General features: G+C 37.9%; 1 protein-coding gene across 1 annotated transcript in view; it reads left to right on the forward strand.

Moving 5' to 3' along the window:
* The first annotated feature begins 3,126 nt into the window (after nt 1-3,126).
* The window catches only part of PRL-1 (protein-tyrosine phosphatase 4A family member PRL-1), a 44,221-nt gene continuing 34,062 nt past the window's right edge, over nt 3,127-13,285 (forward strand). The window contains exon 1 of the mRNA XM_077440356.1: nt 3,127-3,230. The gene's annotated coding sequence lies outside the window, so the exon portion shown is untranslated. The remainder of the gene's footprint in view (nt 3,231-13,285) is intronic.

A 13,285-nucleotide genomic window follows, 5' to 3' on the forward strand; every position in this document is an offset into this window, starting at 1 on the left:
TGGCTGTAAATGATGATGATGATGATGTTTTTTTTAATTAAATTTATTTGAATATTAAACCAGAAATGAATTACACACACATAAATTGTATTACACACACATAAACACTCTTTGTTTTATGCAAAAAGTTTTGTATATACATATTATCGGTCTCCGTCACGGGCCCGAATGTGAAACGCCCTAAAACGCAAATATCGGAAGGCAAAGATCGAAAAATCTTAATTCGAAATATCAAAAAAAAGGGTGCATGGTAAACGGTACATTCTCACTTAATTTGTGCGAGCAGGATACAACAGGAACATTTGCCTTCCGATATTTGCGTTTTCGGGCGTTTCACATTCGGGCCCGTGAGGTAGACCCACATATTATGTACTACATATTAGCCAGCAATATGGATCGGTGGTTGCGTTTATGTTTAGCACTAAGAGGTTACCGGGTTCGATCCCGTACTGATCTTTAATGCGGCTGGTCAGACTTGGATATTTGTGAATCAAAGTCGATCGTTTCCTATCAGAGTTTGCCAATTTATTTGATTTCATTGTTGAAACGGTTCCTCCATCAAATTGGTAAAAACCATCCTAGCCACTATGTAACAAATATGTGAATTTGATTTATGTACAATATGTAAAAAATTATGTACAAGTCTAAATCCATATGTGTGTCTATGAATTAATTACATAATGAATTGTTAATTTCGTGTTCCGCAGCTTCTTGAAATACAGCGTTTATTTAATAAAAATGCTGCTATGTTTGTAATTAATTGTCTAGGAAGGTACATTGGGGTTTACCTGTTAGGCCTTCCTGCTATATATCTATGTAAAAATGAAAAAAAATATTGTATATATTACTCGTGTGAGTTGGATCTGTTCTAATCCAATTTCTTTCTTTCTTTAGATAGAGTGGTTTTCAAAAAGATTTGTAGTAGCTAACTATTATAAGTATTATACATAGGTATGTATGTATATATGTAAGTTTGGCCCTTCAAAAATGCTATTCTTCTTTGTCACCGATACAATCACACTTACCAAATATATATATATATATATATATATATATATATATATATATATATATATATATATATATATATATATATATATATATATATATATATATATATATATATATATATGTATATATATACATAAAACTCAATGTCTGTCTGTCACAAATGCGTTCCTATACTATTCAACTGATTGCGACAAAACTTACATAAGTTATTGTGTGCATGTCCTCGATGGTTTCTGTAAAAAAAAATCGCCCAAAAACGGGAACGGGAACGGGAATTGCATGCGTTATTGTGGCATTGCAACGCATACCGGGTTCAGCTAGTTCATAAATAAAATTTACTGGCCATCATTTTAATATACATATAAAAAAAAAAATGAATTGATTATATTGATTTTGAGTGCCAGATGTTCCATGATCGAAATTTTACGAGATTATACGAGTAGCGCGACACTGCGCGTCAATTAACGTTTTGTACCAACTTCGATGTGCCGCGAATTTTAAAACCTTTTTGGAGATTCAAAAGATTCCATTTTTTGGAGATTTAAAAGTTTTTTAGACATTCCAAAAGATTTAAAAGATTCGAATTTGATCTAACATAGCGATGCAAATGGCATGTGTATTTTTTTTTTAGACTCATTTTCAAACATACGAAAAAATGGGCCGTGCCTTGCACATATTCATGGAACGCCCAGCACGCCCCGCCCCAAAATGACCCTCTGTAGTAAAGCCCGGACCCTGAGGGGGCTGTATATTGTTCAAATGTTGTAAATGCATTGTTAAAGGTTTGCCGAACCTTTTTTACAAAAGATTTACAACAATTGAACAATAAACGGCACGCTTCCGGTCCTACCTATACTCTGTAGTGTTCGATAAAATTGTATCCTTGTATTTATCTTTGCTTGACAGTGATCGATAACGGTGTATCCCATATTTTAAGAAATGTAGGAGACCACCAACAGCGGGGAGCCATGCACACGACGTGCCGTTCTTCCCGGCGTGATTTCGCCCTTAGCGCCGTCTATTTTCCTAGAGGAAACATTGGAAGCAAACAGTATATATGTACATATATATAATTTTTTTCTTTTGTTATTATATTCGTATACGTTTTGGCTGTGCTTTTCCTGTGACGTACATACATATGTATGTCGAATCGAAACGACTATTATAGTACGGCGAGCGTTATCTCAGACAGACAGACACACATAATAGCGATATTATATATATGTATATGATGATGATGAGAAAAATAAGGTGGCCCAAGTTTTAATCTTTGCACAGGGCCCACATTGTTGATGATGGTAAACGGACTACTAGTCATATGTGAACCAGTCACAGGACAACCAGTCGCTCTAGATCGGTCACAGGACAACCGGTCGCTCTAGATCGGTCACACGTGATCACCCGTCACACTAAAACTGCTCACGAGAAAACTGGTAACACCCGAAAATTAGTCACGAAAAAACTGGTCTCACCCAAAAATTCGACCAATTTTTAATTTTTGGGTGTGACCAGTTTTTTCGTGACCAATTTTCGAGTGTGACCAGTTTTAGTATGACGCGTGATCACGTGTGACCGATCTAGAGCGACCGGTTCACATTTGACTAGTAATCACTAAAGCCCGGACCCAGAGGGTGCCGCGTATTGTTCAATTGTTGTAAATGCATTGTTAAAGATTCGCCGAACGTTTTTTTTTTAGTGCATTTGACTATGTGTATCATTCTGGCGGTTCGATGATTACTGGTCACAAATTACTCGTCACAAAGTCACTAAAATCTCTATAACGGAACATCTGGCAGCCGAAAAGTCCATCATACTAACGATAACTATCATAGTAACGAGAACTTGAGTGCCAAATATTGTGTATTCGCGATTTTCATGGCAAAAATTGTCTTTGTGACCACCCCAATGTGACGAATAGTCCAATTACCCATTCTGGCATGCATTGCCCAAATCCGAAAACAACAATGCTGCCTAGTGCGTGTACGTGAATGGTGGTAAGCCTGCATATGTAGCGAGCGTAGAGGCGGGGGCAGAGACGAGGTAAAGGGAAGTAGGGGCAGGGGGGGGGGAGTCGAGCGTGAAGGAATAGAGAGGGAGAAGGGGAAACTGAAACGCCAGTCGAGTGCGAGTCGCAGTGTCGCTGCGTCGTGTTAAGTGAATTTGTGCCGCCGTCCGCTGCCGCCCGCCGCCGCCCGCGACCAATGTGTCTGGCTGAGGAGGTGAGGGCTCTCTACATCTCTGTCTCTGTCTCTGTATCCGTATCCGTCTCCGTCTCCATCACCACCACTTCCACCTCCGCATCCAGCACTCCTCAACCTTCCACGCGACTCGATTGCCACCACAGCGCGGCCATAGCGACCGACTCGGACACCGACGCTGATTCTGAAGTGACAACTCGGCCCGCGCAAACATCCACTGCCCAGTGCCAGTGCCACACCCGAAACCTTTCAAATTCGATTGATCGCCGACTTCCCGAAATTAACATGCCTGATTTGGCGCCTTTGGTTGGCCGCCCTGTCTCTCGAATTTGACTCGGTTTTGATTGCGCGACGTGACGTGACGTACCGTGACGTATCCGCGACGCGCGCACTGATCGTTCACGACGTCGTAAATGTCAGGGGTTCCTAACTCGCCGTCTCCGCATGCTAAATGCCGACGATAATTATTGTGAGAATTTATTGTAACAATATTTTGTCGGAGTTTTGTCCTCGGCGACGCGAGCGCTGGGCAGGCCTACCAACTCTCCGGCTAGAAAAGCCAAACAGTCAAATCTCGGCTCGGGTCGTTTACGACCATTGACGCTATCGCTGACTTCTAGAACTTTCTCACGAGTGCAATTAATCTTTATCGTTGCGATTGACGTGCACGCATGACGAAAATGAGTAGGTACAAAATAATATGCTGCCAGAAGTAAATAAACTCTTTTTGAGTTAATAAAAATTTTTGACTTTGATTTCAATCTATGAACCGCTCATTTTTGAAAAGCACAAAAAATAATTCAATATGATGCATTGTTCTTGGAGCCGAGGTCACAGCGTGAATAAATGTTTGTAATGCCCATTTTAATGATAAAACAATGGAATAAATATATGTGGAATAGAGTGTTTTATTTATTTTAAACGGGTGAAACAATTGAAGCGAGGAAAAAATACAATTTTTTTGTTAAAAAAACTTTAAAAACTATTGCAGTAGTAGTACTGCTTTCACTCTGAGCTTACCAAGTCTTCTATCTAACTAATCTAATATATCATTTCGAAAGAGACTTTGTATGTAACTATTGTTGGTTCGTAGAAAAAACAAATGAATATTCAAATAAATTTAATAAAATGCTTACTATTAAATTGGCCATGTTTAAGCGGTTTATATTAAAAACACTGAGCGAAGCCGGGGAAAACCACTAGTAATATGTATATAATTTCGAAAGGGAATTTGTGTTTGTTTGGTTCCTAGAATCCGTGACGTCATCGAACAAATCAAAGTTTCTATGCCGACGATATTGATATCGTTTTTGGACTCAAATAAATTTATTAAAAAAACAAATGAAAGTTTACTATTAGATTAGCCGTTTGTTTAAGCGGTTTATATTACGAATACTGAGCGAAGCCGGGTAAAACCACTAGTATTATATGTTTCGCATACTGATTTGTAGTTTTGTATAATAGAATGTACAATTGTAGACTCGCAGCCGGTCGGTTGTCTACCTGCAGTTTGGTGGCAAAAAAAGGCCAGTCCTGACCTTCGCAAATAATTTTGTGTTCCCGGTCTTTTGTCGAAGTCCTTTCGACGAAATTTATTGTATGCTTGTGTGTGTATTGTTGTTGTTATTGTTGGAGCACCTGCCGTTTTCAACGGTGAACAACCCGACTGCATCAATGGTTGGAATATTTATCTGCAAATGTTTTCAATGTCAATGCTAAATCTTTAGTCATTTAATGATTGATTTAGTGTAAAAATATCACAAGATGTCGACCTTCGAGGTGTGGAGCATGCTGCAATGGTGTCTAGACAGACGTTTCACCTTTCCTTCTCATACCACGTCAGACTGCCACCGACCTACCACCTCATACCACTTCATGAGATAACTCGAAGTCTGAATAAAGTTTCAGTTTTCGAGTACATACATAATGTTAACAGAATGTATTTTACATGGCTCGCACCTAATGTAGCTCGGTCCAGTTTATATGGCGCCGTTTCTAATTACTTACAATACGTTATTTTTGTCTGTGAATTTGCCCCCGCTAAACGTTCCCAACATTTACTACTGTGATGCGTAACGAGGGAATACAACTTTTATTGATACATTCGAGGCAGTAAACGGATGGAAGTTTTGTTTAACGATTGTCGTTTCTCCTTATGTATCACGAAACGTATACAATGTACAAGAATTATATACTGAAGGACTCTCTTAATTTGCATTTGTCACGACTGTCTTTTCTACCTTTTCAAATTCTGTAATTGCATTCAATGTATAATTTGAATTTTAACCCACCAGAGACGAGAGATTTTTTTCATTAATAAAAGAATATTTCAACCACATTTCTTTGACAAATATTCATCTTAATCAAGCAAAAATAATAAAAAAAAAAATTAAAGCGCTTTCCGAATATCCTGCCCTCCAAAATATTTTTAGATAAAAGAAAAAAATCCAAGATGCCTTGAGTTATGTACTTAGTCTATTTATAACCCCATATATATATATATATATATATATATATATATATATATATATATATATATATATATATATATATATTTTTTTTTTTTTTTTTTCTCATAAAATCAATATTTTTTTTATATATAAAATCAGTATATTTTTTCAGATACAAAATATACCTGCAAGCTAAGGGTTTGAGTAAAAACAATAATTCGGTGAATTGTTACAAACATACCACACCCCAAAACATCGGAATTTGACCAATTTATCTATATCAAACCCTTAAAAATAATCATTATATATGTAGGTACTTTGAAGGACCAAGGAGAAATAAAAAGCAACCATTTACATAAAAGAAAACATTTATTTAATATATATGATCTTAATCTCCATCAATCCATATGCGTGTTGTACTCGCTTCGTAGCTCGTAAAGTTGTCGTTTCCTCCGACCTGTCTCCCTCTAATTCGCATTTCTGCATTTGCAGCAAGTTGACGACGACTAAGAATATTTACAAGACCTCCATCATCTTCTTCGGCACTGTCTTCATCGGTCAATACGTTCGATTCGTGAGGACAAATAAATATATCCGTTTCCATCTCCATATCGAGGAAATCTTCATCGTCAGTCCCAGGTTCTTCTAACAAATTTAATGTCTCCAACAGTCAAGTCTTCATTAGATCTGAAATGGGCCCAAAAATTGGCGTTAGAATTTTTGTATATATAACAAAAAAACATCGAACAGTAATCAAAATAATTTGACACGGGAAAAGACTAGCGTAGCCATATGGATACGCAAGCATTTGGGATTAAATTATAGCTATACAATACATATTTGAAAGCACCTAAGTATGTACATTTATAGCACTACACATTGACATAATAAATGTATTCATAAAAGTAATGAAAGGCATTTTAAAGTTTAAAAATAAATGCAATTACGTTTTCGAACTGTCCATTTTTGGTTAAAAATTTCAACCGCAAATTGTAACTCCTCTCTTTGTTTCTGGTAGCTGTTCTCTCCACTGTAGCACACCAATAACTGTCAAGCGTATCCAAAGGGACAAAACTCGCGCAAAAAAAACTGTATTCAGGTATAAGTGGGGGCGCTGGGGATTTAGTTTCACCATTGCATATACTGTTGCCGTATGGCTACGTTCGTACTTGGAGGGTTTTAAAATGCTTTTTATTATTACGAAATTATGTTCACAATACATCTTATATCTATTATAATAGCTACTGATCTACTGATCATTTTCTATATTACAATTTAATTTAATTTGGTTAGTAATCATAGTATTGTATTATTCTAATGTTAATCTACAGCATAATAGGAAAAAGAGCTCAAAAACCTATTTACAAATTCAATATATAAGGAATAGGAAAACTGATTCATTATTCTTCTCTTCTGATGTTGTATCGAAGCTTCGGCGCGACCTTGCGCACCATTCATTGTTCATTTTTACTAGCCTCTTCTTACTTCGCTTTCGATTTTTATGGTGAACCTATTTTTTTGCTCTCTAGCTTTTTAGTTTACCCTCTTTCCTGGAAAGTATCCCCAAAACTCCCATTTTTTGTTCCAAAAGCACACTCCATCGCTGAAGACTAATATCTAAAGAGCGAATTTTGCGTTGTTCATTGTTCGCTGTACTTTGTTCGTTTTTAAGATGAACCTTTTTTTATGCTCTCTAGCTTTGTAGTTTGCCTTGTTTCCTGGAAAAAGCACGCTTCCGGTCCTACCTCTAGTAATATCCCTTTATTTGGGCTATTTAATCCTTACTACTTAGTACAGGCAGACAAGATGCTCAATGGCTAAAAAATGGTTCATTATTCTCAATTTCTATTATAACTTTATCTATGTACATACATTGACTGATTCGAACTCAGAATCGATTACTGATCACGTTTTCATGATCTAGTTTTTTTTTTTTTTTTTTCCTGCTTTCTCGGACAATGGAGAGGTCTATTTTTTATTTTATGGCGGCAACTCGATCGTCGATTTATACATTTTACATTTTAAAATGTAGCTTGTCCTAGTATTCTTACTATACATAGGATGGTAATTAGGACAAGGTTTTTCGTAGATTTAAAATTCGTAGAAAAACATTTTTTTGCTCCCTTGCTTTGAACACTGTTGGAACGGTGTATTGTTATTTACCATTGCTCCATTGGTCATCCGATGTCTATTCTTACCCCAAAATTAACTGACAAAGTTCACGGTAAAGTGGAGAATACAATAGCAAAAGCTCCAATGTGTCTATTATCCAATAATATTTTTTTGACCTTTAATCCGTCCACTTTGTGAGAGCATTTTCCGTTATAATGACTGATGTAAACGTGTCAGTTCGGGCTTCGTTTCATCGAGTTAAGTTGGAGAAGCGGTGCTTTGGTCGGCGCCGGCCACAAGAGTGCAGGGACCTCGTCGTTCCAACATTGAAGAAGCCCAAAATAAAAAAGGAGTCGCTCTCGAGGATATTCAACCCGGGCCGAGGAGGAGAGAGGGAGAGGTCCTTAACGGCGCAGTTGCTCGAATTCGTGTTTTACGAGCACGTCTACCTTGGGGTTTCCGCGTTGCGAATTCTCTGCTATCTACATTTAGTATATGTATATTATTATCAGTCACGGAAACTTTTTTAGTCCACGAATTTGACGAATTCACTAATTAAGTTTAATTAAAACGAGAAAGAAGTGCTGCGTCGAATGGGAATTGTACAGTACGCGAGACTACCTATATGAGTGGCTACGTTCATGTTCATCCAACGTTTAATGATGTAATAAAGAGGGACACGCAGGGACTGAATTTAAAAGTGCTGATTATGAACAAAATACGTACTAAAAAGTCATGGAATGGGAGGATTTAGTCCTCTTGTGTGTACTTCATACATATACTTTTATAATTATTTCATTTTTTTACTTTATTTTAGAGGTCGTTTAAACCGTTATTGTAATCTGTTCTAATACTCCGAAGCTATCGTAACGTACATATTATATTGGATTTTACTACTATTGAATATCGACAAGAAAGCTGAACTATGTATAACGTGGGTTCGTATTCCAGGTGTTCAGTTGGATTCATCTTCTCCGACGTTGATGGTCCGCTATGAGTTATGTGTAAGGGTATCCTATTGAAGTTTTAACAACAGAGTATCTAAAAATATAATAATAAAAAATTGTCAATTCATGAGAAATATTCCCTGTAAAATTAGATTAGATACGTCGTAGCAGAACATACAAATGTTATATAAATTAAACAAGAAATTTGGTTTAAATTGTGGAAAATACGAGTCAAAGCAAAACTAAAAGGACGTTGACTCAAAGGGTCAACGCATTATGGTGGTTGTCCTTTGGCTGGTGGTTCTGAAGGGTCTGGGGAGAGAAAGAGCAAGTTTTCTGAGGGCAAACACCCCACCAATCCGCCCTTTGGATATTGTAACTGACTAACGAGATACATAATATGTGCACCCGCATAAATAATACCTTAAATATGTAGACGCGCAAAGAAATTGCGAAAATTTAAATGCCAGTAAGCTTTTCAATAATTTTTAGTCGTTTGATTATCACAGATATTTGTCAGAATTGTGGTATCGCGATAATTGCAATAAAGCGATTACACAAAAACGAACGAAGCCATTAAATTAATCCGAGACGAACATAAATATCGTCTTCCTTTCGACGAGGTGATGATGACGCTTTGCAAGCCCACCGAACTCGAAACCCGTTGAGTGAGGTCAGTTTTTTTCTGTTGTCAGCTCGTCTGTTTTGCTTCAAAACAGTCGTTAAGATAATCGCGATCGTTGCATCGATTTTACGATCACGGCTGATGTGCATTTAGGAATCAAATTTTTATTTTATTATAGAAATTACTTCATTTCAGACACTAAATGCAATCGTCTAACTGATTTAATTTGATTTTAATCCTTACTAGTTCTGAGGGACAGCATCATGGATTTTCTGTAACAACATTGTTTTCTATAACAGTTTAGGTATTCATTTTTTTTACTATTAAGAATGAAGACAAACTATCAAATTGTATATGCGTACATACGTACCAGTGGCGAGCCTTGAAAATCTCTCTGTTTTTGTCGCACAGCCTTGATTATGTGTGTGTGAGCAGGATATCAAGGGGCAAGGTGACCTCATATCGATTCCTCTTGTATCCTGCTAGCGCACACATAAGTAAGGCTGTGCGACAATAATTTTTTTGCGAAGTGAAACATAGAATAATAGGCTTGTAAAAACGGGGATATTTTCACGGCACGCCACTGATACATACATAAACCTATGCGGGTATATTAAGAAAAAAAATGTATGCTTGGTTGGTAAGGGCTAACATCTTGAACTGATTCTTTCCATCTGAGCTTTTGGTGGGAATCGAGGTCTCAGGTAAAAACCCAACTTTGCGTGTCTGTCGCGGGTCGATGCAATCCGATCCTCCAAAACGAGACCAAAACCTCCTTAGGAATGTTTTGTATCCTCTCACGAAGGGTCTGGTCCCAATCTGGTTTGGTAGGGAGCGAATAAAAGTTCACCGTCGCGCCGGTTCAAAGAACCCTTTGCAGACTGTGGGTTCCCTTGTTTGCTCCTTTTGTGTTGCGGTTGCATACCACCTGTCCTAAAGTTCAACGCTTATTTTTATTCAATGCTACTTCCTTATTCGCGTATAATAAAGTATCTACTAATTCATTTATTCGTCTCAAGCCGGGGATTAAAGAAGACGTTAAACGTAACTTGGAAGTTTGTACCGTTTGTTGAACGAGTTTTATATTCGAAATGATGTCGAACAACGTAATTAACGTTCAACTTTATTTAATTAAATTTTCTTCCTACAAACGGATGTTGTGGCAATATTTATGTTCCTCGGAAGTGTAGTTTGTTCAAGATTTGAGTTTATTTTGCTTTCCGTGGCGAAGTCAGCCGTAATCTCGCAAGGATAACGCGGACCGCACGCTTCTCTGCGAAAGAAAACAATAAAGAATTCATCCAACCTCGTAAAACAGGCGAAAAGCACTGGCGTAATGTTCCTGAAATTCTTTATTTTCTTTTCGTTGCATGTGTAAGGTACGCATAAAACCCTGTGCGTGTCCAACAAACATTTTCCTACCCATTCGACATTTCAAAATAATAGGCATAATCAAATGACTCGGCGTCTCGGATCAATTTTTCAGCGCTATCGCTGAAAGCGGGAAGTGCCATTGAGGATATTTTTATACATGTAATATTTACGAGGTACTTGTAGCTGCTACTTTAACTTTCAAATAATTGCTTTAATATACCCCGATATGTTGACGAGCTTTCTCTTCGTCGATGCAACACGTGCGTCGTGATCTACATATGTATGTATCCAGTTGCATCCGCCCACTATCGATTACTTTCCCTTGTCTAGATAAATTATTTTAAAATGAATTTATAAACATAATTCTAAGTTGCTATGAAACTTGGGATCTGCGAGGGTTTGTAGTACCCAAATCGTGTCGGTTCTATGTAAAAAAAGACCAAGGGAACTCGCTATGCGTGGATCACTTATAGAAAAGTTATGTGGAAAAAAATGCGTCGTGGAGCGTAGACGTCTGCTAGATCACGGCTGTATTTCAAATCATCAAGATAATCTAATAATATTTTCGATTCTCATTGGTGTTCGACCTCTAGACCAACGGTTCATGATTTAGATATTGTTATGGGTGCGTCGTATGCGTGTTGTATTGTAACAGACCAATTTCATCGTCTACCACTTCAATTTTATATAGCCAGCTTATAACTCGACGTTTTAATTTATTAAACTGTCTGGTGCGCATGTAAAACTTAAATTAGTATAAAAGGTCGCTCACTCGTCGCAGTCTATTTAGTCTCTCGAAATAATTGCCTCGGAACAGTTTTGTCTACTGCTTACTTAATCCGAACATCGCTGAATTTGACACGCGACTTAACTTGAATCCATGTATGTAAACATTTAAGGTATAGACAGACGGAGCTGGACCCGTGACGGTACTCTTAACTGTGAAAAGCCGTAGTGGGTCAAGCGGGCTTGCAGAGGACACTATCCGAGTGAGTGCGCGTGGACATGTAAATATGGGTCTAACATTTCATCGGAATCCACAGATCTCTCAACAAGGTCGTAAAATGTCACGTATAGAAAGGAAGAAAATAAACGAAAAGCTGTGGAAGCATTTAATGTCGACGGTCGAATCAAAACTATCTAACAAAAAGCGATGCATTAGTTGCGCGAAGACTTGTTTCGGTTGAAGGGTCGCCGTCCCTTGAGGAAAGTTCCCACACGTCTGCTTGGTACTAATGATTGTATACATACATATAGGCGTTCGGTGCAGCCATACTGTCGGTCGTTGAACTCGAGCTGCACCTAGCCTTGTTTGTTTACAAAAGAGTCGCGTTGCATCAGTCCATTGATGCGTCGATCGACAAACTTGAATTTGACTCTATTGATTGTCGTGTCTCGGGTGAGAGGTGATTCAAGGTGGGGGAGCTCTCGTGATTGTTTTGAATATGCATGTGCGAAAGGTAGCGATCAGCTGTTGTTGAGGATCGATAAGGCCTTTGGCGACCGAATGCACCTCTCCAGACTGCACTTGAGGATGTGGAGGGCGCAAGCGCAGACCATGCAGGTCGTTGACCAAGCGCCCGCACCCTCGGAGTACCCCTCCAGCCACCGTCTTCTACCACGTCTGTCGTGGGAGACAAACTCATTTTCTTTCGTCTCCTTCTCATGGTTCACCAATCTCGACAATCTTTCGATCCGAGTAAATCCGAAAACCATTGTGTTCAAAGCTTTGCACTTTTGTATGTGTGTTGCAGACCGCAAACACTTCTAAGCTAGTTTTCTACAAAGTTGTTCATATTGGAAAAAACTGCTGATAAATTAAATAAAATGTACAGAACACGAGTACCTATGTACAAACGATTACTTTATATCGATTCGTTCTCCTGCTCTTACGTGGTAATACGTCATGCCCGTTGTTGCTGGAGCAGTTGGGACTTTATGTCCCTAATCACTATGTGCGTGGTAGACATCATCATTTGCTGGCTGTACCTCCTGCCCGCACAGTCCTTTTTCGAATGGCTCCTATTCCAAGAGCTATCCGACTTCTTAATGAAATCGTTGCTGCCGAGACTGAATGTGATATTTTCCACCTTAGTGAGCGTAAATTTTCGGAAATTACTCTAATCCATTTATCTGGTAGTCTGCGCTCATCATTGTTTTCATGATTGATTGTGATTTATGAGTGAAATTTTGATTAACTCTCTTCCATTTGGGCCTTACAGGGATGTTTTGTATTTGTAGTTGTTTCTTACATATTTATTGAAACTGGCTGTAGGTGCAAGGCATTCCTTATGCTATATTTTATTTGATATTTTTACTTTTCTGTTATTATTAAATGCTATTTTTTATGTTTATGTATGGATGTATTTATGTTTATGTTTAATTGTTATTTTGTTTTTGTGCTATATTTTTTGACCATTGTGGCGCTTTAGGAATTCCTGTTATGCCACAATGGTCTGTTTAGAATAAATAAATAAATAAATATCGTAGAACCATTCTAACCAACTATGGGCGTAAACAAACATCGGTGGCCGTTATTTGATATTTCACTGCCATAATGACAGAGAT

The sequence above is a fragment of the Arctopsyche grandis genome, chromosome 10 (assembly GCF_051622035.1).
Source record: "Arctopsyche grandis isolate Sample6627 chromosome 10, ASM5162203v2, whole genome shotgun sequence".
NCBI lineage: Eukaryota > Metazoa > Arthropoda > Insecta > Trichoptera > Hydropsychidae > Arctopsyche > Arctopsyche grandis.